Below are 22,500 nucleotides of genomic sequence, written 5' to 3'. Positions count from 1 at the left end.
AGCATCAAGTGTGGAAGACTGTGGTTTTCCAGAGGAAACTGGTATTCGTGGAAGTCGCATTCCTCCATTACAGTCGTTGAACTGAGCAGAATGAAGCATTAGGAGATTATAAAGTTCAGTTATTTTACAGTATGGCCGTGTTCCTTGAGCATTAAAAAGCAACCGCACTGGCGTTTCACTCTCTGTCTTTCTCCCTGCATCTTTTTCTCTCTGTCTCTTTTATTATGTCTCTGTTTCTCGATCTCTTTCTTTCCAACTCTTCTTTTCTTGAGACTGTCTCTTTTTCTTTCATACTCTTCTTTTTCTAACTTTTTGTCTTTCTATCATCTCCGCTTCTCTCTGACTTTCTACCTCACCCATTCTCTCTCTCTCTCTCTCTCTCTCTCTCTCTCTCTCTCTCTCTCTCTCTCTCTCTCTCTCTCTCTCTCTCTCTCTCTCTCTCCGTCTCTCTGTAATTCCATGGATGGAAAACCAGCAGAAAATGCTTTGGCCTCTGGAAGGTTCTGTGATGAGGCTCTTTCCTCTGCTACACCAAACATTTGAATAAATGAGTTTTGTGTTTTGGCCATCATACTGACTTGGGCTTTCTCTGAGTGTGTGTGTGTGTGCGTGCGTGCGTGCGTGTGTGCGTGCGAGTGAGAGAGAGAGAGAGAGAGAGAGAGAGAGAGAGAGAGAGAGAGAGAGAGAGAGAGAGAGAGAGAGAGAGAGAGACAGAGAGTGCTTACATGCTGGTGTATGCACGTTTTTCTGTCAGTCTGCATGTGTGTATGGGGATGTGTGGGGAGCTTGACTTCTGTATGCATGCTTTTTCAGGCTTTTGTCATTTATGTGCCTGTGTCCTGTGTGTGTTCCTGGTCTAGTTTCTGTCCGTGTGTGGTCACGTCTGCGTGCGTGCATGTGTGCATGTGTGCGTGCGTGCATGCGTGGGTGCTTGCCTACGTGCGCAGTACGTGTGTCAGTGTGCCTCCCCTGATCCTTCCCATTGTGCCGTGTGAATGCCCACTGAAGCCCTTAACCCTGGCGCTGCTTCCTGCTCAGAGTGCGTTTGTGCCGAGGCAGCTGGATATGGGGATGCAGGGCTCCCTTTGTGCATTACTACCAAGGGGCCCACACTGAGCAGCCATTACCTCACCCAGGTTGCCCCCCCCCCATCCAATAGGGCCCGGCATAGGCATTACCTCACTTCATCTACCCAGGCAGTCACACCACCAAGCCAGTGGTCACCCAGCATCCGCGTCCATTCAACAGCCACACCTTTCCACCATGGCCCCATCCTCATCCGACACCCTTCTCTCTCCCCGCACACAGGTCCGGATTAAGGTGGCTGGGGGTCCCTAGCCTACAGGTTGCTGTAGGCCCACCTCAAAGGCAAATTTTGCCATAATATCACATAGACAGTGTCATATTTCCATGGTAGGAATTAAGGGTGATGTGTCTGCCAACTGTAGAGAGGGATTTTTCAATACTGCATCTTGCCACAATTATGCACTTATTGAATTGAATTGTCCCCCCATTTGGTCAATTGGGGGCCCCCTGGCAGGTGCAGGGCCCCAAGGCTGCAGCCACATCTACCCTGTGTGTTAATCCGGCCCTAGCCACACGTCCTCTGCTCACCACCATGACGTGATGCTGGTCACTCCCCTCTCCTGATCCCCTTTTTTTCTCCCCCTGGCTTCCAAAGCCCTGGCCTGGCATTCATCCATCCATCCAGTCATCCCACCCCATTAAAACCCCTCCCAGTCCACCAATATCTCCCCAGAGACTACCCTACTACCCACACACACCCCTCACCAAATCCCCACTCTCTACCCAGAGTCAGTCTACCCACCCAGCTATTAACACCAGTCTTTGTACATCTATACAACAGTCACTCCACCCAGTCATTAACAACATTTGCCCAAAATCTACCACTGCATCCCTTTCGATCCTCTCGTCTTCCATGTCCTCTCCCATCCACCCAGACGACCCCTCCAGGATGACTAGGGGTCTGTGGGGACTAGTGGGGGACTAGTGGGCCTGCCCAATTTTACCCTCATGCACCCCTTAGGAGGACTCCATGCAATATTAACTCGCCTTGCCTTCCCTTGCCTTCCCTTGCATTGCCTTGCCTAACTCAGCAAACAACCCTTCTGTATTCTGCCCCACCGCCCATACACTAAAAAACACTCGACTCGACCCCCCTACCACCATCACCTCGACCACAATCGACCAATCCACCCAGGGTCAGCCCCACCGCACCCCCTTACCCCCTGTCCTCCAAAACCCACACAAACCACCACCACCCTTACCCACCACTACCTAACAGTAACTACCCCAACTTACCACAACATTCACTCAACCCCTTCCACATCCTGTCCCCTCTCAGTCCCCCCACAAAAAAACACTCAAGCCTCCCCTACACACCTACGCACCACATCCACCACCCAACCTCCCTTCACCCTCACCATCCACCACTGGCACAGTGGGGGAATGTCGCACTTCAACTTAAAGGCCGTAACACTTTACATGGCCCACAGCTCGCCCATTACATTACATTTCTGGCCGTATTCCTGATGGCCTTTCCAGATGTGCCCCAATGAAACATGGTTCAGGTTCATTTCCATGTGCCAGTAAAAGGCTCTGGTTAATCCAGTGGCCTGTTAGCGTGGGGGACTTCCCCTGGTGGCTAGTAGTAGCTACATGTACGTAGTATGGCCCAAGCCTGTGTGTGTGTGTGTGTGTGTGTGTGTGTGTGTGTGTGTGTGTGTGTGTGTGTGTGTGTGTGTGTGTGTGTGTGTGTGTGTGTGTGTGTGTGCCTGTGTGTGCGTGTGTGTGTGTGTGTGTGTGTGTGTGTGTGTGTGTGTGTGTGTGTTAGCATAGGACTTCTCTCTCGTGCCTCTGTCCCAAGCTAGCCCTCTGTCTCTCACTGAGGTTATATATGTGTGAAAGCACACACAGGATGTACAGTATGTGTACTTTTTAATTTACACATGTGTGTGTGTTTGCATGCATGTGTGAGTATGTGCACGTACAGGTACATGTACTGTATGTGTATGTTATTGTTCTGAGTCATGTGTACGTATATGTGTCTTGTGTGTGTGTGTGTGTGTGTGTGTGTGTGTGTGTGTGTGTGTGTGTGTGTGTGTGTGTGTGTGCGTGTGCGTGTGTGTGTGTGTGTGTGTTTGTGCGTGTGGAGTACAGTGTTCAGTTTGGAGGGGAGACACTGTGGAGATATAACCTGACTCTCGCGCAGATGGATTGTCATCCATCTGGAATTTTGGTGGTAACCTTGCTGTTCTAGCTCGAACGTGATTGGAGAAATTAGGTAAGAGTGACGTACTACTTCAACCAATCACATCGAAACGGGCCGTGACGTAGTTTTCAGCGACGCGAGATAGAAGCCACAACAGAGCAGTTAGCATGTTGACAGTAGTCCCAGCACAGCTAGCATGTGTAAATCTATAGTGGATCATTGTTGGCGTTTGAACGGCAAGCCGCCTGTGGTATGCCACCTGTGTCCGACATCGGACCACTGACGGTTACAAAACACACAAGGCATCGGTGGATTTTGGTTGGCAATCCGACATAGTGCACGAGTACTCTGCAGGGTCCAAACAGCGGCATGCTACCTGACAAGCCACCTACGTGAGAGCCAGGTTACATGCTACCAGCCCCTAGCACCAAGGAGGACCGGCTACTCATTTGGTGCCAGCATCGTTTGCATCAGATAAATCACAACAAAGATGTGGTAAGTTAGATGTCTTGAAATGGCTATATTTTCTTTTAGTGAACACATCACGGGCATGGGTTTGTCCGTTTCTGACGGGGTGATAAATATTGCAGACAAAATGGACGTCTGCTTGCCTGCACAACCAATGTGACATATATTGATGAATAAAACTTAATCAAGTATGTGTATTTCGCTGAAAATGATTGACCAGCGATAAAATGTTATTCAGACAAAATTGCCAGCCATATGAAAACAATGCAGCCTCAACAGCATGCAGTTGCTAGCATTATTGGTTGTGTTCTGGTCACCGTTAGGCATGCCAATTTACCTATGATAATACAGTAAATCGTTTACAGTCCCATACGTTTTGTATATCCTACCATGAGAGAAATATACACCAGGATTGCATTAACTACTCCCGGTGTGCACGATTAACTTCGGGTCTGATTAACTTGGATGGCATAAAGAGCTGTTCACGTCAGAGGAGACAGGATGGGGCGTCTTAAGTTCTATTATACACTTTGGAAACTGCATTACGGTTCGACGAGAGGACCATGCCGTCGCACTTTTGCCGTTGTTATTGTGCGCGATTGTATTCTCAAACACTTCAGCAGTCGATTCGTGAGTGTGCTAAGCACTTCGATAAGTTGTAGGTGACCATCCCTAGTTGATCGGACGACCCAAAGTTAATCGTGCTCAACGTCATAAGCTGGGACACACACACACACACACAGTGCCATTGTTAATTGATCAATGGTGATGTCTTTTCTCTCTCTCGCTCTCTCCATTATTAGGTGACCCAAGACCCACGGTTATATAAGGTATGTCTGATTTATTACATCCATTGCTAGGTCAAAGGCAAAGAGTACATTACTGAAGCAAGCAAAGCCGTATTGTTAAGGGTGTAAAACCCATTTGTGTAAACAATTAGTTTTTTTTCATCAGGGTGGGGATGTGAAATGACTGAGAACCTATTATCAAGGTAAATAGGACCCTTGCTGACCTCACCTGTACCTGTGGCCTCGGAAGGTATCCAATGTTACAGGTTTGAATTCTTAGTAAGAGTAACTGAAAAGTATATGTGCTGTCCTGCACCACTATCCACCTAAACCTACATTAATTTCTCAAGAGACTGTACTCCTCATAACATTACAGTTGACAGACGCTTTTGATCAAAGTGATGTACAAGGGCAGTAATGCAACATGTGGGTGGAAAATACTCTGTACACAGAGTAAGTAGCATACCCTGTTGTTAATGAACTTTAAGTCACCTAGAAATATTTTAAAATGTGTTGCAATCAATTCCCGTGTTGTTTTTGTTCAAAACCTTGTATGTAGCCACAATTGTCACACATAACCTTCTGAAATGTTTGTCTAATATATACTTCTATACTTCCTTTGTCTGTGTCTGACGCCAGGAGGTGTATGAAGAAACGACAGCATAGAGGACCCAGCACATCCCCTCACAGATTCCATGCCTTTCAAAATAGAACAAGATTTCAAGCATTTTCCTTAAAGAACTTGCAACATTTCAGGACCATTTGGGTTTTCATTTTGTACAATACATCACCTAACACCAAGAACGCTACATTTTGTAAGCTATGTTTCTTGCATTGCCAGTAACCAATATTTAAAAGAAAAAAATGTGTATATATAAATTGATATCTTATGTCATTATTTACACTTTCATTACTGTACATTGAAAACAATTAGACAGTGTTTTCTTTTCACAATAAAATTGTATTTACATATGTTCCAATTACTTGTGTACACCATTATTTACACCATTTGTTCAATATTCGGTTCGATATTGTGACAAGATTCCACTTCTTTGTTCCTAATGGATGATGGTTAGATTCTGAACTAATGCTGTGTTACATGTTCCATTATGTCTATGAATCTGTCATTAGGGAGAGTCAGTCACAAAAAGCCTCGCTCACAACCAGTAGCATGAAGTACCTTAAAACCATAGGTTGTTTTGTAACTGATGTCAAATGTAAGGACTGTTGTTGACTGCTGCCTCATTAGGCCCAACTCTTCAGTAATGTCTAGATCTTGGTGGAGTAGTGTAGTGTAGATTCTATTATACACATGTGGTCTGTACAGGGCGCATTTTGAAACAGGCTCAACACAGTTGACCATAGAGAAATGGGGAATTGTGGTTACGGTGCAACCACGTATAGGACCTGGCTGGCTCCAAACTTGTGGTGCGCATGCATGCTCTAGCTCATTACTGATACTCCACGCTATGTCTACCCTAGAGTGTTCATTTGGATGGATTTACAACCAGTACATGGAAGGGATGAGCCTTAATTCAATTTCCACCTGTACATGTGTGAGCAAGCTGGATGACACGGTCTGTGATGACAATTCCAGCAAGAACGGGCCCCCCTGGGGGGGGGGGGGGGGGGGGGGGGGACGGGCGGGGGGGAGGGGGGGGGATGCCAAATCGATGACATGGCCTACCTGATATACAACACATCAATGTTAAAATAGAATCGGCAAACAAGGGGCAACTGTAATGCTAATTCATACTAGAGGCCTTGTATCTGAATCTTCATTTTAAATTTCATACCTATTTATGGCTAAGACCTGAACTGCATGTTGGCTACTTCTATTACTTTGTTTTAAATTTACTGCTGACCGAAAGGGAGACTTGGGGTTGCCAGTAGCTGGTGAGTGGACAGGCCTCACCCTGTTTTTATTCCAGTAACCTCTTGTGTATATTCTGTTTCCACACGAAGTTGGTCTCTTAACCCATGCAAAAATCTGTGATTACTTTTAGTCTTTGCACCATCGATACAGGTTTAACATCTAGGGCAGTAAAGTGAAAAACGGGGAAAAGCCCACAGGACCTATACAATATGTATAGGTCTGTGGGGAAGGACATTCCTGGTGAGGTTTTGAAAGAACGAATGTCGTCGTGAAATAAAACATTCACATCTACTCTACAATGCTGACGTTTTTGGGACATGCTGTGATTGGCAGAGATCACGGGGTTAGTACATTTTATTTAACTCACGAAATTTATAGCATAAACAAATTTGTCTGAGATGCGACTGCTTGGCATACTATTGATGATCAACAGCACTCTGTCACCATAGCATGCGAGGTCTGGAAATGAGGCTGGTGTACAATATTGAATTACCGGCAACTATGGGGGCATTCCAAGTATGTAGCCTTTACCTTGTCAGTTCATTGTTTCACACCACATCAAAAAAAACACGTTAGAAACAACCAATGAGGTTATCACTCATCCTTTTATTATGTGGCATGGACCTCTCGACCAAAAATCCCCACTTAAAGTTTGCGTCTTGTAAAAAGTTGAAGACTGGAACATCGCTGCGCTCTGCCTCATTCTCCTTCAGTGGATCATTGGAAGAGAGAGCGTGAACGTTCTTGCCTCCACAACTAATTCCTTGTTTTTGTCTCCTCTCTCAAAGAATGACTTTGATTTGGTAGTTTTGATAACACACTTGAAAATCGGCGGAGTTCATACAGTATGTCATTGAGGCCGCATTGTCTTGTGCTAGCCACACTGACTGAGGGGCTGGGCTAGCAGCACCTAGTGATGTCGCGGCAAGATGCTACGTCATACCACGTTCAACGCATCACTCCTCGGATTTGATTGACATTGACATTGTCCAATAGGTCGGGGCTCGTTTTATTTTCTACTCGACGTGGAACTTCGGGCCTCGGACAAGGCTGAACCAGACCCCTGTGCGAGCTCACGAAGTGTAACGAAGATGCACGAAGCACTAGGGGTCTCGCGAGAGCCAGGCTAGTGGAGACAGTCTCCCACGGGGGGGGAGGAATAATCCGGTGGACTTTTTTGGGCTGAACTGTGTACGCCCCATCAGGGAACTAGGGAGAGAGATGAGAGATGTGAGCTGAGAGTGGGTGGTAGTGAGAGTCGAGGTGAGGAGAGGATGAGATGAGTAAGAGACGGAGAGAGAGGATACGAGAGAGAGAGAGAGAGAGAGAGAGAGAGAGAGAGTGTGTGTGTGTGTGTGTGCCATGACCGTGACTGCTGGGCTAAGATGGTCATGTTGCGTAACCCTCACCTTCAAACCGCCTGACCCCCATTTCATGTCAATTCTTATACCCTGTTAGGTGAGACAGGGACTGTGACTGTGCAGTTTGTTTGAGGTCAGCATGCTTCCATTCCTCCTTGCGAGAGCGAGAAAGGCGTCTCGCGCACACTCCCACTTCTCTCTTATCACACAACACACACTCACACACCACACAACACTCAACCACACTCTCTCACACACACACACACACACACACACACACACACACACACACACACACACACACACTCTCTCTCACACTCACATACACAAATGCACACATGGATACTGTCTCCCCATGTATACTGTGAGCATACAGTGGGATCCTATTATGTAAACACAAGGGGAGTCTCCAGGAAGAGTGTGTCATCGGAAAGACACCCGACCGCTAATGCCTGTGATGTAACAGGGCCTTTAGTGGCAGTCAGCCGATGACATGGTCCTTTTAGGGTGCCCATCTACGTTTTTATTGGCTACCCGCAGTCCATCTGTGCTTTCATTAGCCTTGGTCTCATTAGCCGCGCTTCAGCGGCCCGGGGCCGCCCGGGGCTCAGGAGAGTGGCCGGCTCGGAGCTGCCGGCCCGGGCCATTTTTTGCCTGATCGGACTCATAGCCGACCCCAGGCACATTCAGGTAGACGCCCTTGTTTGTGTATACGTCAGTCGGGCCACAGCCCACTTTCCGCCCCAAAATCACAGAAGGACAACAACAGAACGGACAAAGGAGGAGAATTAAATGACAGCAAACGTGCTGGAGCAGGGCGCCGTTTGGCTCGTAGCCTAGGACAAGGACGGACAAGAACTTGCAAAGAAAAAGGCTTGCCTTTCAAGAACTGTTGTACTTACATTGGCCAAAGTTGTTCGATTCAGAAGCTGGTATGGGATAGCAGCGCATGTTTAAGTAGACAAAGACGCTTGAAAATACGAGCAGCTCGTCAAATGAGGAGTGAACAGAAGGAGACGTGGCGATTCATGCCCAGTTAATTCCCCCCAATTCGGCGACACAGAAGCATGAGCACCGGAACATAGCGAAGACATGAAGTGTGCAGGTAATTGAATAAAGTTACCATGTGAAAGGAGACCAAATCCAGGAGACATAGACCTTTCATCCAGTTGCTATAGAATATTATATGCAGCTCGGACATAGCGGACACACCACCCTCGTTGCGGCGTGCCACCTGTCTATTCATTCTTGTTATTTCCATCCATTTGAACATTAAAGCCCTTGTTGTGTAAATTTCAAACTGCGTTTGGCCGATTCAGTCTGAAACGTGCGATATAAAGCCCCGCCACCCTAGCTGACCTTCGGGCGAATAATTAGCGCAAAAGCTAAATTAAGCCGACATAAATGTCAATGTGTGAGTATTTTGTGAGACACTTTTTATTGGTGTCACAGTGGAATGCAAGCCATGCAAATCACGTTAATGGCCACAAGGAGTTGGCTGGCTAATTGCAGAAAAAAAGCCGACATGACTTTGCTATGACATCCCAAGTTTAAGTGTTGTGGTTTGCCCATGGATCGTTAACAACAACAAAAGTTAAGTTGGAACTAAATAACTTTTAAAAACACAAAACAGAAGTGCCAAGGTTGCATCCTATGAAATTATGCCATAAGTAAAGCCCAAAAACCCCCAAACTAATGCTTAACCATACTTTGCCCAGAATTTAGCGAGAAGTCCCCCATGCTGCCACATTTTTACACAGAGGTTGACCCGCGCCTCAGTGCCTCGGGGGGCGGTGCTTGGGGCCCAATCGAATTCGACGGGGGCCAGGGGATATCGGCCCCTTAGCACCACATACCTGGCACGGCGGCCATCTCCCCTGTTAGCACCTAGCCCCCTTTTTTGAGATCAACCGTCAGACCCCTCTTTTGTCCGCGGCGAGCCCGGGGCTGGCCCTTGCTAATTGAGACCCAAGGCTAATGGTTATCAAGTGTTAAACCGGTTTGCTTTCATTGGGCCGTTTAGCCACCCCACGGGCACCGACATTGGTTTTGCAAGCATCCATGGGTGCCCTCACCATAAACATTTCATCACAGCAGGGTTTGTGAGCATGCTTGCGTGCGTGATGCTGTGTGTGTGTTGTGTGGTGTGTGTAGTGTGTGTGTGTGTGTGTGTGTGTGTGTGTGTGTGTGTGTGTGTGTGTGTGTGTGTGTGTGTGTGTGTGTGTGTGTGTGTGTAAATGTGCATGTGTGTGTGCTTCACTTTGTGCAATTAAGTCCTGCTGTTTACTACCCCTGGCAAGATGGCTGTCGTAAAAATACAAGTGAGCCCCATCGGTGCGGCCTGGCTTTATAGCCATGAGACTCTGTGTGTGTGTGTGCGTGCGTGCGTGCCTGCGTGCCTGCGTGCCTGCGTGCGTGCCTGCGTGAGTATGTATGTGTGTGTAGGCAGAAGGAGTAATGTGTGTTTTTCCTGTGACGGGGACCAGACAGAGACTGGGTCCTCACCTACACCCACTGACATGCAGCAATGTGTTGCTCAAGAAAGAGAGGGTTGGAGGATGAGTTCATTAATACAACAATGAATGGGAAGGACATTATACTGTAGAGTTGATAGATACAAGAATAAAGTTTTAAACAACTTGAACAGAAGTTGAAAGCACAGAAAAATCAAGAATAAAATGTCAGTGAGGAAAGGACAAAACTAAACTGCATCAATCTAACATCTAAAGCAGACTGGAAGCCACCTGTAGTTTTTCAGAGCTTTGAAGGTTATTTTCCCCCCTCTGCAATCAGGAAGTGTTTTTGGCTGACTCAAAAGGTAGCAAAGATTTGCACATTGTTTTTTCGCTTACAATAACATTGCGGGGGACTGCTGAGCATTTTTATGCTTTTACGCAGCATGACATTTTCTTTCAAAACAGTTTTTGTACTAACCAAAAGGCTATTGCTTATGCTGCATTTTGACAAATCTGTCAGCTTGGGCCTGAGCTACAGTATGTGTTCCAAGTTTCCACTGTTTTCACCATCTGTATGTGACAGAGGTGCTCCCCGGGGACGTGAACCTGCCACATCGTCAACTACATCGGTTCGGCAATGGGAGGTACAGTACGAGCACGCTGAGCTAAAGGGCCGGTCCGATAGCCCAACGCTACCGCACTGGATTGAGGGAGGTATACTAACATTCCACGCCACACTGCTAGTCTGCTAGTTACATGTGCTTCCTTCATATCCTCTCCATTTGGATCATGATAGATTTGGGGATGGTGACACCTTTGTGATAGTTTGTGATTGGGCAGATTTGTGATAGTGTGAAATTAGGAGTGTGGAAGTATATTTCTCTCCAAAATTGTTTTTGTGGCTCATCCACTTGTAACAGAGTAAAAGGCATGTCAGAATTAAATTGGATACTTTCCATGGACTATAATCAAACTGCATTTGGAGGAGTAGAGAGTAGTTTTCTGTGAGATAAATCTACCCGTGTGTGCAAGTCTTGTATGCCTACTTCTCTGCTTACCTATTATGCTATACTCTACATTTGCATGACCCGAAAAAAACAGGTGTGTGGTGGTGTTATGTAATGCAGATGCAAAGTAGTGGCTAGCCTACCTGTGGGAATAACACAAAGGATGGAGTCACATCTCTAGAGCTGTGTGTGTGTGTGTGTTTGTGTGTGTGTGTGTGTGTGTGTGTGTGTGTGTGTGTGTGTGTGTGTGTGTTTATTTTTTATTTATTTAACCTTTATCTAACCAGGAAAAATAAACCAGTTGAGATTAAGAACCTCTTTTACAAGGGTGTCCTGGCCAAGTGGCGGCTCAAGTTACAAAATTAAAATTACACAGTTGCATTAAAATAACCAATAAAGTAAAATAACACGTCAATTGAAACGGTTACAGACAATAGACTCTGTCTCAAGTGATCTCATCTTGGAATTAAAATCGCTCAATGGAATCATATCTGTTAGTCTCAAGTCCTTTTGTAGATTGTTCCATGAGGTAGGTGTGTGCGTGTGCGTGTGCATGTTTGTGCGCGCGCGTGCATGCTTGCATGCATGTGGGTGTGTGCCAATCTCAATGGCTCTGTCACTGACACTGTGTATTGCCTGTGGCATGTTCCACCCCCTGAGTATTGTATTGTAGTGTTATTCAAATTCCGGGAGGATGTGGAGTAAGGAGGAGAGCAGTCTGGACATGTTGCTCAAGGCCCAGACACATCAGAAGGACAGCAACGAGCGACAAGTGACAATGAGAATCAGCTGTATGGTTAAATGTAGGCGGCGACAACAAAAACACCATGGAGCTTATAGTGTTAATGCCCCACAACGATGACGGCAGAAACAGAAACAGTCAGAAAAAGAATTGTTGAGTAACATTGCTACAATCCTGAGATGTCAAGCTGACCCAAAACCCAGTAAGGGTGTCAGGCACTCTGCAAAGATTACGCCAGCCGACTAGGCCCCTTGTTCATATAATCCTGCTGGTTGCTAAAAAGGGCTTGGCATTCAGAGGTCATTTTAATCTCATCATGATGTTTAGTCGAGACTGTAGACTGAGAATCCACAATATACTTGTCATGGCTTGTCTAATTCTTCTGAAAAAAAAAGTTTTGATCTGTTCTTGTGGTATAATCTGGTATTCTTTGGAAGTCACTGAGGCAGAATGTGCCATGATGCCAGAATATGCTTCTTGTTTGGTGTTCTTAGGCTGAGAAAGTTATCCAGAGTTTTGGTGTTCTTTTTACTGAAGCGTAAAACTGAGAAAGTTATCCCGAACTCAGCCTAACAGATGTGCCACATCCATTATATCGTTTCATGTACCATGTGGCCATCAGGGGCAGTAGAGTTCCCTTTTCTCAAATGCCTTGTCAGTGTATTCACTGCAGAGGTCAACTGTGGTCAACTGAGAGTAGCATCCAAAAGCTCCTTTCCATTTAAAAGTCTAAATTGCACTCAATGCCTGGATTTGTTATTTAGTACTGACGCCACGCTTTGTTGGAATATCTAATAACGCCATTAGTCTGTGTAAAAAGTGGAAAATTCAAGATGGAACATTCACATCCTGAAAATCACAAAAGCCATCCTGTTCCAACTAATCTTTAAAATAAGCGTTACAAGAGAACTCAGGGCTGGAAAAGCAGCAGTGTAAGGCGCCCTTTGTCAGTGACTTATGTAACCATTGGAAGTCAATGAAGAACCTGTTTCTTGTTCCCAGTAATAGGCTGTCAGGCTGACGTCCCCATACAATGCCCTCTTCATACCTGTTTGGGTCTGACCTTATCTCCACCCCAACCCAACCCCCCCGCAACCTCATTCTGCTCCTTTTCTTTCCAGAATGTTCTGTTTTGCCATCCTTTCTCACTCTTCTATCCCCTTATTAAAGAGCTGTATTTGCAGTTACTATTGTCATTATATCGTCATTACTTTGCATCTAGCTTTCATCTAAAGTCATTTACAAAAAAGGACATAAAAAGTTTCTTTCTTTCTCTCCTAGCCCCATTCTTCTAACCATGATGATAGGTAGCTTGCGTGTGTGCGTGCGTGCGTGCGTGCGTGCGTGCGTGCGTGTGCGCGCACGACTGTGGCTATGACTGTGACTCTGACTGTGTGCGTGTATGTGTGCAATCTGTGGTGGTGGTGGTTTGGCAGAAAAAGGGCCGTTGATGAATGATTTATTCCTGACTACTTTTTCCCCCTGCGTGTTTTCTTTGGCACCCTGCTCATGAGGGTGTGAGTTCACATCCATTTAGTGCAGCCTCTCTCCAAAACTGAGCTGTGTGTGTGTGTGTGTGTGTGTGTGTGTGTGTGTGTGTGTGTGTGTGTGTGTGTGTGTGTGTGTGTGTGTGTGTGTGTGTGTGTGTGTGTGTGTGTGTGTGTGTGGGTGTGCGTGTGTGTGTGTGTGCATGTGTGCGTGTTGTATGCACTGTTAATAATGCCCCACTAATGTGTTTTGCTAGTGTTGTATTGCTGTTGATTTCGGGATCATACACTAAACCTTACATGTTCACTAAACCATGCAGCTTGCTTGGACACAATAGCTAGCTAAGTCAATTCATTGCTTTCCAAAGCTTTGTCCACCACCTGTGTAGCACCTGTGTGAAGCTGGCATCACAATCATTTTGAAAACAAAATGTTCCAAAAGTTATTAAAGCGAAATGATTGCCAAAGACTCTGTAATGTCTCTGTCACGTACTAAGGTATGACTTTATTGGTGACAGGGTGAGAGGATGACAGGAAGTGAGAGTGGGGGGAGAGAGAGATGGGGAGGGATCAGCAAATAACCTCACGTCAGACTCGTCAAACACAGGCCCCTGGATTTACGGTATGGCACCTTAGCCCTACAACAGGCTACCTTTCATACTTCTGAAACACCTTTAGAGGTCACAAGGGACACCAGATCTCAGAGGAGAGAGGTTATGTTAGCGGGTGCATTTTAGTTGAGGTGTAGTTTCCCATTGGAAACAAGATATACTACATGACATTTACATGGGTATACAAATCTTATATATGTGGGTAAAAAGAAATGGGCCATTTTATAGACCTCTGAAACACCTCAGGGGGTGGGGGGGGGTGGGGGGGTCACATTGGAGGTCATGAGGACATTAGGTCTTTGAGGACAGAGGTCATGCTCGGGCCGGGGGGATGGTTTTTTAATCGAGGTGTGCTTTGATGGTTTGATGATAGTTTGATAGCCTTGTTCTGTTGTAATAAAAAAAGGCTTCTTTGTGTTATTGAACACCTCAGTTGGCCCGGCTCACACACTGACTCTGTCACACTTCAACTCACTCCCAACTCCGTTCACTCCCACTACTGACTCTCTGTGGCTCTGTGAACGTACGTGTGTGTGTGTGTGTGTGTGTGTGCGAGTGTGCGTGCCTGTGTGTGTGCACGCAAATGTGTGTGTGCAGGCCCGCCGACGGGAGACAAATGGGTATGTTGTCCTGGGCCCAGGGACATAGGGGTCCCAGAATTGGTTCCCCATTAAATTGTGTGTATTGGGTTGGGGGCCGTTGCAGATGACTTTGCCCTGGACCCAGCAAAAGCTGCCAGCAACCCTGTGTGTGTGTGTGTGTGTGTGTGTGTGTGTGTGTGTGTGTGTGTGCGTGCGTGCGTGCGTGCGTGCGTGCGTGCGTGCGTGCGTGCGTCTGTGTGTGTGCGTGCGTGCGTGCGTGCGTGCGTGCGTGCGTGCGTGCGTGCGTGCGTGCGTGCGTGTGTGCGTGCGAGCATGTGTGTATCATAAGTAAAGGGAGAGGGAAGACTTCAAAGCCTGGTTGCTAGCAGCAGGGAGCTTGGCTGGGCAGCCCTGCAGGAGAGCCATTAGCAGTAGAATAGGCTTCCACTGTGCCAGTCAGAACCACAGGAGAGAGCAGGTCACACAGGCTGAATGGGGACAAGAGGAGGGAGAGCAATAGACTGTGAAGCAGGCCCTCTTATATCTCCAACCTACTTGAATAGCGGGCTTGCAGTACTTACGTACTTACGTACTACGTACTACTGACTTAGAGTGTGTGAGAATTTGACCCAAGAAGAGTAAGTCCTTCACAAGGTAAAGCTACATGGGTACAAGAAAAGTGAAAGTAGAAATGTGACGTCATCTTTTATGACCACTTTTATGTCCACCCTACTTGAATAGCAGGGTTGCGGCATATGAACTGACTTACAACGTGTGATAATTTGACCAAAGATTGAGTCAGTCATTTCCAAGGAGTTTTTTCCAAGTTATTGATCTCAGCAGTGCTTCGCAGGCCACATTAAATAATGCAGAACTTATTTTCAACGGAGGAGCTTCATTGAAATAATCCACTGATTCAAAGTTGTCCTGCAATAGAGAACAAGAATATTTGTTTGTTATCCTCAAGCTTCCTCAAACAAATTCAAGGATGAATAGAAACCAATGTACCATGCAGTCCACAGACTACAGACCCACCATACAACTCACATTTAAATGTAAAATGGCTCCACCAAAGCAATTGTTTTATAAATTGTTTGGGCACTTCTGGCATACTTTGTACTAATACAAGTTGACCATGCATGCCATGCCACACGCAATATACATTTTATGATGCCTTGTTGCGGAAAGGCTATTGGGCTTGTGTCTTGTGCGGTGGAGTGTATGCTTCTCTTTAATAATAAAAAATGTTCTCATCAGCAGAGGCAGTAAAAAAGCAATACAGAATCTGTAAATCACCCAGCTCCATGAAATCAACAGGACGGGCTAACGTTAAGTGCAGCCACCACGAACAGACATGGAAGGCCTCGCTCTTTCATATGCCTTTCAGCACTGCTGATCACAAGAGCGCATTTGGCCGTGCCACTGATAAAATACGGTTCGCCTGTTTCATGAGAAGCTGGACGGCAGCCACAACATCCATATGTTTGAGAGGGGGAGAGAGAGAGAGAGACAGAGACAGAGAAAGAGAGAGACAGAGACAGAGACAGAGAAAGAGAAAGAGAAAGAGTGTGTGAATGAGTGAGTGAGTGAGTGAGTGAGTGAGTGAGTGAGTGAGTGAGTGAGTGAGTGAGTGAGTGAGTGAGTGAGTGAGTGAGTGAGTGAGTGAGTTAGTGAGTGAGTGAGTTTGTGTGTGTGTGAGAGAGAGAGAGAGAGAGAGAGAGAGAGAGAGAGAGAGAGAGAGAGAGAGAGAGAGAGAGAGAGAGAGAGAGAGAGAGAGATTGCTAGTCTAGCTGGGATGTCTGTCTGTTTGCCAGCCAGCCAGCCAGCCAACTTTGCCATTTGACTACAAGACCCAAACCAAAATAATGAACTATTTTAATGACATCATGTAGTGGAGAGGATTAATGGCCTGGACGCAGAAAAAGATCTGTGTTTCACTCACTGTGTAGTGTATCGGCCTGGAACGAAGCTGCTCAGGGAGACTTTATTTGAACGTTTTAAATCAAAGGGGATGTTTCTTTCCTGGAATAAGATAACAGAATGTTCTTTCTCGTGGCGGTAACCTTTAGCGATTTGATACAGGTGACCCCAACCCACCTTTCTCTGAACCAAAATAATGAACCGTTTTGATGACAGCATTTAGTACAAGATGAATGCAGTGCATGGAAAATTATTTCATCTTTGCTTCCCTGTGTGCTAGCCTGGAAGCCATAGCAGTTCAATAGAATGCCTTTTATTATTACTGTTCTATACGCATTTTCAATGTAGGCTGTACACCATTGAATATATATTTTGCATGGATCTTGGATAGATTAGACAGAGTCAATGATACACACATACAAGGGGATTGTATGAGATTGAATGGTTAAAATCAAAGGACTATTTTTGTCTCCGATGAATCACACAGAGTGTTCTTTTCTTCTGTGGTCACCCTTTACTTTCACGTTGACGCCACAACATCCCCAATCGACCCTCCATCAAATGTGATGTTTCTTTCATGGAGCCTGTTTTCAGAATGTTCGTTCTCTGTCGTAATCTTTTTTGCTATTGGTTGCTGCTACACATGATCCCACACGACACAACCCCCCTCAACCCCAAAGCACACCCTCCCACTGACCCACCAGTTCCTCTGTGTGGAGAGGGTGGAGATCAGAACTGACCTCCTCAGACGATAACACGGCCTTAATGAGGTGCCTAGAGGTCGTGAGGGGTCACGTGTCACGTGCGTCTGAATGCAGCCACTATGAACAGGGTCGCGGACGGATGGAACGACAGAACGACTCCCCGGTCCTGTCATCCATCAGGGGGCCGGACAAGCAGCCTTTTCACTCCCCTTGACCCCACACCAAGGAGGTCAAAGGTCAAGCGCCAACTCCACACAAAGGGGGAGGGGCGAGAGAAGGGGGAAAGGCCAATCGGTGACCCCTATTGAATGATGACAGCCAATTAAAGTGTAGTTTCTGACCCGGCATCCCATGGGGTAGCTTGTTGACTATGTTAGTTTAGTGCTGTGGTGGTTCATAGCCATATTTCATGGGTATGGACCTCACAGGGCATGATTGAGGTGACTTTTGTATGGCTTCAATGTGCACAACCAGTGAGCCTGCATCCTTAAAACCAGGGTGTGGTTTGTAAAGGGGTGGTGCGGTGGCATTCCCTCTTCTGGTTTTGTTATCCTTTACTATAATGTGTTTATCTCCGATACAGAGATAAACTCCGGACAGAGACTTTAAATACAACTCCATTGACGTAGCTTAAAATCTTAATCACCCTCTGTAATTGGCGACCCCCTGGAAAACAAGATTTCTTATCCCAAGGGGCTATCCCACTGAGCACATTTTTTTGCTGGTTTGCAGGTTTACTCCTGGGGAATCTTCATCAGTGAAAACGTTGAAACATGCCATGCTGATTTGTGACACTTTTATTGCATATAAACCTGCCTCCACAAGGGGGCAGTGCCTCTCATGTTTCGTCGTCAGACATTTCCCATTGAGGCTGGTGTTTAGACTGGCAGACGGTGCATGTGACAGATGTCACAGAGAGAAGTTTATTCTCTGACTTTGTCGTTTCCTATTTCTCTAGAAAAGAAACATTCCAACATCTACTGCTCTGTTTGTTCGTCGTATTCACATGTCCTGCCTTTGACCTCCTGTAAACGCCCACCGAGGGAAACACACACACACACACACACACACACACACACACACACACACACACACACACACACACACACACACACACACACACACACACACACACACACACACACACACACACACACACACACACACACACACACACACACACACACACACACACAGCTTGGCCTTCCTCTGTGTAACCACAAGCGTCTCGCCCACTGCCCTGCTGGCTTACTGGCCGTGTGTGTGTGTATGTGTGTGCCTGCGTGCCTGCGTGCGTGTGTGTCAGAATGCGGTGTAGGAAAGTATTTGGCGACAGACAGACCGGCAGCCCTGGTGTATGGCCGCTGTGGAGACTCCAGTAGCACTAATGCAAAGCAGCTGAGGAAACAAGCCTGCCACTAAAGGCTGCCTACCTACACTACTAAAGTGGCCCCATCCCCCTCCAATACCTCCACCCCTCCAGTCCTCTTTCACCCTGTCCCTCCATCTCTCCACCCTTTCTCCACCTCCACCTCCTACCCAAGTGCATCTATCCACTCCCTCTCCTTCTCTTCATCACTTCTTCCCTCTATGCTTCTATCCTTCTACCTCTCCACCTCCTTCTCCCCGTCTACTCAAGTATAGCTGAGTACCTCCATTCACCACCTAGAGGTATGCTGCTCCTCTTCCTACGTTTCTTAAGTCTAGTTACTTACCTGACTAAGTGCTCCCTCCATCCCTCCCTCCCTCTATTCTATTCCTTCATCTATTCCTCCCTGACATCATTCCTCTATCCATCCATCCCTGCTTTACTCTTCAAAACATGGTAGTAGCTCCTGCAGAGAAGGCTTTTCTTACTTAAGTTGAGCAAACCAAACCCCAGCCCCCCATCCCCCTCTCCAAACCCCCAAACCCGGTAGGTGTTCTGCTGGGAAAACACGGGGGGAAAAAAGAGAAGCCATGATGTGTTGACACAGGACAGGATCACATTCATCATCATCTGTCATGGCGGGTTTTTTAAATTATTATCATTACTTTTCTTTTTTTAAGTGTCGTTGGTTTCAGGTTCTTTTGGCGCTGAAGTGGTTTTTAAAAGTGGGCCTTTGGGGGCCTTGGGCTTATACATCCACTTTGTGGTAAGTTCTGGGACTTGTCTCTTTCCTTTCCTCCTTTTTTGTGTAAATTTGATTCTGGGAAGGTAATCAAAGCACCTGAAAAGTGTTAGAGTCTTATGGTCAGGAAGTACCCCTGTTGAGGAGCAGGTAACGGGGACTGCTGTGTGTCATTTAAGGGTTGGCTCTGCTAAGCTTCAGGTGGCTGGTCACAGAGGGGGCGCACACACGTGCATAGACACACACACATACACGCGCGCATTCAGGAACACACACACACACACACACACACACACACACACACACACACACACACACACACACACACACACACACACACGCATTCAGGAACACACACACACACACACACACACACACACACACACACACACACACACACACACACACACACACACACACACACACACACACACACACACACACACACACACACACACACACACACACACACACTCAGCCCAGTAAACCTGTCAGGCCACATCTCTCTGACAGGGCCCAGTAGCTACTGGGTACACACCACAGCCATAAGGCTCTGGGAACCTGGAAGTTGCGGCTTTGTTAAGGTTGTATTAAAAACTGCACACACACTTGAGTAGTTTCCCTTAGTCTTTAAAATAACCTTTTCCAGAATTGTTTTGTCATTTATCAGCTTGTGACAGGTTGACATCGGGGACTTTGGAATGGTACTTTGCCGCCCTCCATAGGCTGGACGTACAGGCAGGGGCGTAGCAGCTCTTTTGACCACGCCCCCCACCCCCCCCTCATAACTCATGAACGGAATACGGTATGACCACCAAACTTTGGGGAGATGTTCTACATATGGACATCTATGAATGACATCATTTTCGTGTCATTATCTGGTATTATGACGTCATTATGACATCATCTGATTATAATGCCCAAAATCTCGCCATAATGTATTTTCCATCAAATTTAGGTAATGCACTTAAATTTTAATGATTATATGCTTCAGACCACTTTACTGCTCACAAAGCTGTCTGATGCTAATGGAAATAACAAAAAAATATGAAAAAGGAACAATAACTTAGATTAGTGATTTTTGGTCAGACATACCTGTCAGAAAACCGTTTCCATGTCAACGGCAAAAATGATAAACATAATCTTTTGGTACTAAACTGTAGTCAACTAAGTCGTTAAGGAATTATACAACATCAAAGTTGGTGCGGGCACTTTTAGCCCCCCCCCAACCCTCCCCCCCAGTCTGGATAGGGTTAAAACTTGTTCGGGTGCGCTTTGACTCAGTCACACTTCATCCCCCCGAACGACAGCCCTGCGTACAGGTAACTGGTTGTATGAAAAGTTGGAGTTGGCCGGCATTGACGAATATGAGAGAGGCCATTCTGCTCCGAAACTGTAGGGTGCCTGCAGAGGTTGCCCAAAGTTGCGTACTATATTATAGGCGTTAGGGAAGCTTAGGGGGGCGTTGAGAAGGAGACAGCTGAGAGGGGTGGGACTTAGTTGCTTAAGGGCAGTAGTCTGTTGTTGTTTTTTTAATACCAAGGGGGGTGTTGGCAGGCTTATGGTGAGGTCAAGGGGGCATTGCCAGGCTTATGACGAGGTCAAGGGGGTGTGTTTGTTCAAAACAGGTTGAGAACCACTGATGTATCGGGCATGAATGTTGCTGTGGTCTAGTTGGTATGTGAGGAAGCCGTTGTTTGGGTTGAGTCAGTGTGGTGTCGTAAGCCGTAAACCTTCTGTCATGCAGAAGCACTCTGTGTTGTGGTTAGGGACAGGAATAACATATAGGAATAACATACAGTACATCATAGGATTACCCAAACACATGGACCACATTTCATGCAAACACATATCCACAAACACTTATCCATTAACATGTCTACTCAAACAAACACTCCTCCGACAGCACACACGTCTGACCCACATCACACTGGCATAGTAAACACACAGACTCAAGTATGTAGGCCTTCTCCCCCAAAGACAGATGGATACACCCACTAACATACTGTACTAGTCTATTCCTCCCAACACATGCAAACTCAACCACGCACAGACATATGCCACACACACACACACACACACACAACACACACACACACACACACACACACACACACACACACACACACACACACACACACACACACACACACACACACACACACACACACACACACACACACACACACACACACACACACACACACACGCACACACACACACATCATCCCACCGTCCCACCATCCCGCTCTCCCATGTACATTATGGAGGTTCAGGCAGTGCTCCAGGTGGGCCTTGGGTGGCTGTGCATCCATGCAGTCACCCATCCCTGCTCTGCTGTGGGCTAGCCCTGTGTGGGCTTGTGGTACACTGCGGTGTGGTGTACTGCCCTGGCCGTCTGGGAAGTCTCCCAGGAGCAGTGCAGCGGAGACCTTAGCAGTAGCACTGTGTGCCTGGGACAGAGAGGCCGGCTGGCCTGGCAGGTAGGCAGGCTGGCAGGCTGACTGGCAAGCCGGCAGGCAGACAGGCAGGGAGGCATGCAGACAGGGAGACACAGGCAGGCTCGCATGCAGACAGACAGGCAGGGAAACTGACAGACAGGAGGCTGGGAGACATGCAGGCAGAAAAGCAGGCAGGCAGGCAGACAGTCAGGAGAGAAGGAGGAGAGAAGGAGTGTATGGGAGGGGAGAGGAGCAGAGGGGAGTGGTGAAGAGCAGAGGGGAGTGCCAGGGTTCACTTGAATGGCTGAACAGGCAGGAGACTGGAGCTGTGCAATCACATACCCGGCAAAACCACAATGACATGGTCTTTCATCACATCAAAGGAAACAAGAGAAGCTAGGTGGAAGAGAGGGAGGGAGAGAGAGAGAAAGAAGGAGAGGGCGAGAGGGAAAGAAACAGATAGACAGAGAGAGTGAGAATTTGAACTAGACAGATGAGAGAGAGAGAGAGAGAGAAGAGAGAGAGAGAGAGAGATGCAGGGTAGGCAGGAGCGGAAAAGAGGGAGGAGTAGGAGGGAGGTGAACAGGTGTGTGTGTGTGTGTGTGTGTGTGTGTGTGTGTGTGTGTGTGTGTGTGTGTGTGTGTGTGTGTGTGTGTGTGTGTGTGTGTGTGTGTGTGTGTGTGTGTGTGTGTGTGTGTGCGCGCGCGCACGTACG

At 46.9% G+C, this 22,500-nt stretch overlaps 1 protein-coding gene and 1 long non-coding RNA gene across 4 annotated transcripts in view; both read left to right on the top strand.

The window, feature by feature from the left end:
* nhsa (Nance-Horan syndrome a (congenital cataracts and dental anomalies)) overlaps positions 1-22,500 on the top strand; it is a 165,249-nt gene that overhangs the window by 96,134 nt on the left and 46,615 nt on the right. The window lies entirely within an intron of this gene.
* On the top strand, positions 3,222-5,196 carry LOC134451360 (uncharacterized). Of its 2 annotated transcripts, none has more exons than XR_010035227.1 (3): positions 3,222-3,727; positions 4,504-4,530; positions 5,128-5,196. It is a non-coding gene; the product is annotated as an uncharacterized LOC134451360 (long non-coding RNA). The 2 variants fall into 2 exon arrangements; XR_010035226.1 differs by lacking the exon at positions 5,128-5,196 and adding an exon at positions 4,655-5,102.

This window comes from Engraulis encrasicolus, chromosome 6 (assembly GCF_034702125.1).
Source record: "Engraulis encrasicolus isolate BLACKSEA-1 chromosome 6, IST_EnEncr_1.0, whole genome shotgun sequence".
NCBI classification, from domain to species: Eukaryota; Metazoa; Chordata; class Actinopteri; order Clupeiformes; family Engraulidae; genus Engraulis; species Engraulis encrasicolus.
Note: the sequence above shows the minus strand (reverse complement) of the source record. Positions and strands in the feature narration are given on the sequence as shown.